The sequence below is a fragment of the Rattus norvegicus genome, chromosome 6, assembly GCF_021556685.1.
Source record: "Rattus norvegicus strain SHRSP/BbbUtx chromosome 6, alternate assembly SHRSP_T2T, whole genome shotgun sequence".
Classification (NCBI taxonomy): domain Eukaryota; kingdom Metazoa; phylum Chordata; class Mammalia; order Rodentia; family Muridae; genus Rattus; species Rattus norvegicus.
The window spans coordinates 56635862-56641861 of NC_141539.1; positions in this window are offsets into that span (position 1 = coordinate 56635862).

Consider the following 6000-nt stretch of genomic DNA (forward strand, 5'->3'; position numbering starts at 1 on the left):
CAGGGATAGCCCCAGTTCTTGCTGTTAAGAGTCTAGCATGCTGGGAGGGAGGACAGTGTTTGGGCTGTAAATCAATTAATTAATTAAAAATGAACTTAATTCAACTTATGTAAATATGTATTGTTAACATGTTCTTTTGATTTGTATTCATTGTATTTTATGGTTTATAATTAGTTGGTCATGTTAATTTAAAATTTCAGGGTAGCCTAAATTTCTTTTATAATTTATAATTATTATTTATAATTCTTTTAATTAAAGCTTCTTTTTATAAAAGTTAGATAGACCATTAGTCAATATGCTTTCGTTAATCATCTGAGCTCTGAGTTTACAAGAAGTCTAAAATGCCCTTGCTGCTGTCAGGACACGGTAGTTTCTATAGGAGGGTACAATTGTATTATCTTGAGCAAGGACCTCATCTTGGAGATGATCTTTCAGTCTCCTGATTCCTCAATGTAAAGTCTAAGAAAATAAGTGAGCACTCTGATTTCAGAATTTGTTAAGTAACTTATATACTGAAAATATACCCTCAACTGTCGACATAGCAGTATTCACATTAATAAAAGGTCCCACATGAAGACAAAGGTGTGCACTTTATACATATGCTCAGAGGGCCTAGTTCAGTCCCATGCATGCTCTCTGGCTAGCAATTCAGTCTTTGTGAGGCACTGTGGACCCAGGTTAATTGATTTTGTAGGTTTTCTTGTGATATCTTTGATCCCTCTGGTTCCTATGATTCTTCCTCTCCCCCTTTCCCATAATTCCCAAATCTCCCCCTAATGTTTGGTTTTGTGAGTCTCTACATCTATTTCCATCAGTTGCTGAGTGAAGCCTCTCTGGTGATGGTTATGCTACGCTCCAGTCTGCAAGAATATTGTTAACAGTGTCAGGGGTGGGCTTGCTTCTATGGTACAGATCTCAAGTTCAACAAGTCGTTTGTTGGCCATTCCCTAAATTTGTGCTCCATGTTTACCCCTGTACATCTTGTAGGCAGGACAAATTGTAGGTCAAAGGTTTTGTGGTTGGGTTGGTGTTCCAATCCCTCCACTGGAAGTCTTGCCTGGTTACAGGAGATGGCCTGTTCAGGCTTCATATCTCCCATTGCTTAGCTAAAGTCGCCATCATAGATTCTTGGCAGTTCCCATTGCTTTAGGTTAATATAAAGTACTTTACCTACACATCACTGGAAACTACTGCCACAAAACTCTGCCTTTACTCTCACCTCCTTCAGAAGATGTACGTGAACCTGCACACACACACACACACACACACACACACACACACACACATTAAATTCTTGATTTCTTGAAAAATTTTATGTGCATTTCTGTAATGTAATATTTAGTTCTTTTTACTATCAACACATATAAGTATTGATATGTATCTTTATGGTATAGAATGTGAATGAGAGGATATTATTTTTCTCATCACAAGTTATGGCATTATTTTTAATTTCTTTTTAGAGTGAATATTTAGATAAACATTAAATTTTGTTTTCTGGAGCAGTTTTATACAGAAAATTGAAGTAGAAAGTTCAGAGAGCCTGTAAGTTACAATGACTGGTTACCCCCTCCATTCATAGCTTCCATTATCATTATGATCTTGATTAGTGAGAGGAAAATAATATTTTCAAAGCAATGATTAAAAAATTAAAACCTGCTAACTCTAAACCTTCTTAATAACAGAGCTTTGCCTCAAAAGAGGATCATGAAAATGTTACAAAAGCCAAGAGTGATTCACGCACACACTTACATACATATAATCATAAAGAAATAAACACGACAACAAAAATATTCAAAGAGTTTATCAATGTGATAACAGTATGACAAAAATATTCAGGGGACATGTCCTGATGTCCAAATATTCTTTGGGTAAAATGAAGGATGCTGATGTGCAACCTTCATCATAGGCAATAGGCTATATTCTTATTATATAGGGATTATAGTTAGCATATAAGGCTAACTGGCAAAGTATAAAAACAATTTCTAGGAAAAGGGTTTAAAACAGAATTTTAAGTTAACAGTAGCTATAGTAACTTGTCAATGACTATTCTATAAGGATGTTAATTATAGCATTTTGAATACAGGATTCTAAAGTGTAAGATTTTTGTAAATGATCCAAGGAAAGTGGTTAGGGCTAAAGAAGACAATGAAAATTACAAGATGTTATATGTGAGCCTCATAGTACGCAAAAGAAACCTCCTATAGAAGAAAAGAAAAGATAAAGTCCAAGTATAACACTAGAAAATGTCATCAAATCCAAAGGAAGCTAGCAGAGAAGAAAAAATTCTAAGGATATATAAAAATAAGTTGAAAACAACTATAAAATGGCAGTTACAAACCTATACCATCAATAATTATACATAAATGGATTAATTTATTTTATTGAAAGCTATAGAGTTAACTTTCAGGGTTTATAAATAAAGAAGACTCAACAGTATTTCAATTTTGAGGCTGATAATCTGGGGTTTCTATACCTCCTTTAACCATTTAGTTCCCAGATAAAAGACATACACAACGTTTACATTTATACTAAGCCTTAATCAGCACAAGAGCTTGGCAGATATGTATCCTCTATTTTATTATGTCTATTTACCAGCCATAATCCCATTATATAATTTGCCATGTTATGTCTGGGCTGCTCTTAACTCCAATTAGCCAACCCACATGGCCATTATTTTATGACTCACCTAACCCATGGTGGCTTTTTCCTCTCTCCACCTTCTCCTCCCCCTTGTGGTTTTTCTCTGACCCCAAGCTAGGGGAACCCTAAACCCCTCCTATGTCTCTTCTGCCTAACTATTGGCTATTGGCATTTTTGTTCACCAATCAGAAATAACTTGGAGGTAAGGTCATATAGTGTCATTTGTGTCTACATGTAGACTCTCTCATTTCTGAAGCAACCAGGTCTTGGGGGTCTGTACTTAGCATTACAATGCACAGCAATAAACCAAACCTCAACAACTGACTTTGGCTTTACAGATGCACACAGGCTGAATGTAAAGGATGAACCAATACATTGCATGCAAATAGAAGCCAAAAGAGTAGGCAAAACTAAACTTCTAACACATAAAAGAAACATTAGCTCAAAAAGTAAAACCAAAGAGCCATCCAACAGTAGCAGAAAGTACATTCGTACTGAATACATGCACAAAAAGTCTCCAAGATAGGCCATGCAGTAGGCAATGATATAAATTTTAACAAATTTAGAACTTTAAAATTATAGGAAGTATTTTTCAAATTTATTGTATCAAGAAAGAAACTGAGTAACAGAACAAAATATGGAAAATTCTCAAATGAGTATTTTGAACATGGGCTCTTAAACATTCAATAGGTCAAAGAAGAAATCAAAAGTGAAATTTAAGTTTTTATTTCTTTATTTATTCTACGTGCATGTAGGTGAAGCTGTTTAAATGCTGGGGATTGTGGGTGGAGCTTGGAAAACAAGTCTGAAAAGTCACATTCTTGCCAGCTGTGGAATTCAGGGATCAAACTTTAAACTCCAGTCACCTGGTCTGTATACAATGCCTATTCAGAGTCTCACCAGCATCAAAGGGAAAATTTAAAAGGTCTTAAAACAAACAAGACTGATATTCTCAAAATCTCAAAAATTAGGAGGTAGAGCAAAAATAGTTCTAAGATGAAATGATGAAATTCATTAAATAGCATAAAGGAGATAAAGAATGCAAGGATCTAAATATAGAAGAGTAAATATGTCCAGAGTTATCATAAGTAAATAATGGTAACATCAGTAAGGGATAAAACAGAGAAAAATAGAAAAGATTGAGTAAAATAAGAGCTGATTTGTCAAAGAGATAAAAGACAAATCTTTAGCTACTTTAAGAATAAAAGACAAACAAACAAATAAAAAATATGGAAAAGGAACATTAGAACTAGTGTCATGGATAGGTAGAACATCATAGAGGTGCTGTGAATGATATAGCAACATATCAGATAGCATAAAAGACATGGGGAGTTTTCTAAACACACTGCAATTATCAAAACGCAATCAGGAAGAAAGTGTGATCTGGTGTGAATGACTATTCACCCTTTCACAACTCAACTGAAATGTAATTGCCATTGAAAGAGTATTAAGACTTAAGACCTTTCATATATCCTAATAAATGGCTTTATGCCATCATCAAGAAGATGGGCTGTAACCAGATGTTTGGCTATTTTATGGGTTGTTTTTCTTCCACTATTCTCTACCCTTTCAACATCCTAACACTAGGTAGGAGGAAGAAAAGGATGAACAGAGGGGAAAAATATCATTAAATTGCTTCCTGCTGATTAGGGGTGTCGGGCTCTGTGGGACAAATTTGATCTTTGCCATCAGGATATCTGTCTTAGTCAGGGTTTCTATCCCTGCACAAACATCATGACCAAGAAGCCAGCTGGGGAGGAAAGGGTTTATTCAGCTTATACTTCCACATTGCTGTTTCATCACCAAAGGAAGTCAGGACTGGAACTCAAGCAGGTCAGGAAGCAAGAGCTGATGCAGAGGCCATGGAGGGATGTTACTTACTGGCTTGCTTCCCCTGGCCTGCTCAGCTTGCTTTCTTATAGAACCCAAGACCACCAGCCTCAGGACAGCACCACCCACAATGGGTTGGGTCTTCCCACCTTGACCACTAGTTGAGAAAATGCCTTACAGCTGGGTCTCATGAAGGCATTTCCACAACTGAGGCTCCTTTTCTGTGATAACTCCAGCTTGTGTCAAGTTGACACACAAATCCAGCCAGTACAATATCAAAGGTCTTCATTTTGTCTCTTCACACACTACTACTTGACAAACCACAACAACCAACAACCAACAAGCATTCAACCACCAATCAGCTGAACAGCCTTTTCTATCAGGGCTCTCCCACTTACAGATCCTCTGAAAAGTCCCCAGGATTCCAAACGTCACACAGCTCAGAAACCATCTGCAAATGGCAAAACCATGCCCCTACTACAGCATGAGGCAAATCACAGTCAGGTGCTGTAAACAATCCGAAGCAGCCCTATATCCCGCTCCCGCAATTAAAATAAAAACACAGTCTTACAATATTTCTGTGTTGCTAGAGAAACAGAATTTCTCACTCAACATGCTTACTTCTTTCTTGCCCTCTCTTTGCCTTTGTCCAAGTGGTACCTTCTGTGTTTTATGGCACCAGAGCCTTGACACTGGACTTTCTAGCACCCATACCAGCGAATCAATACATTTATGTTTATCATACGTTTGCTAATATGTGGTATGGTGTCAAAACAGATTATAATGGCTGAAGATAAGTAGAAAAATCTGAATAATCAAGGGCAAGGAATTTAAATTAGTTATCAAAAAGTCCATTCAAGGAAATAGGCCAGAAACCTCTGCTGATGAACTATAAGAACTATTTAAAGAGTCAATGTAAAATTGTCTCAAACTCTTCCAATAATAGGGGGAGCATTTCATTTCATAATGCCAGCAATACCATGACTCCAAAGCCAAAGAAATTTCAATAACATAAACAGATAACATCCCTGATAAGACCTAGATACTAAAGTACCAATAATGTACTAACAAATTATATTAAGCACCACAATAAAAATATATAGCATGATTAATTAGGATTTATCCTCCTAATACAAGGATAACTTGATAACCTAAATAAGTAAGTATAATTTATCACATTCATTATGAGAGAAATAAAGATCATCTTAATGGAATTATTTGAACTTTCTTTTTCACTTTTGATCATTTTCATGATGAAAGTTCTTATACAATTTGAAGACACGTAAATCACAACAAGATCATAACTGTGCATGACAGAGTTGCAGCTAATGTCTCACTCAAAGGAGTTGGAGGTTGGGGGAGAACACTGAGAGCTTTTCCTCCAGGATGGGAAGGAGATAGTGCTGCACATGTGAGTTGCTTCTGTTTAACATAGAGCTAGAGGTGATAGCCACAGCAGTAGGGCAAGAAAAACAGGGTAAAAGTCAAACTGAAAAAGAAAAAGTTGTTTCTATTATAGATAATACGGTA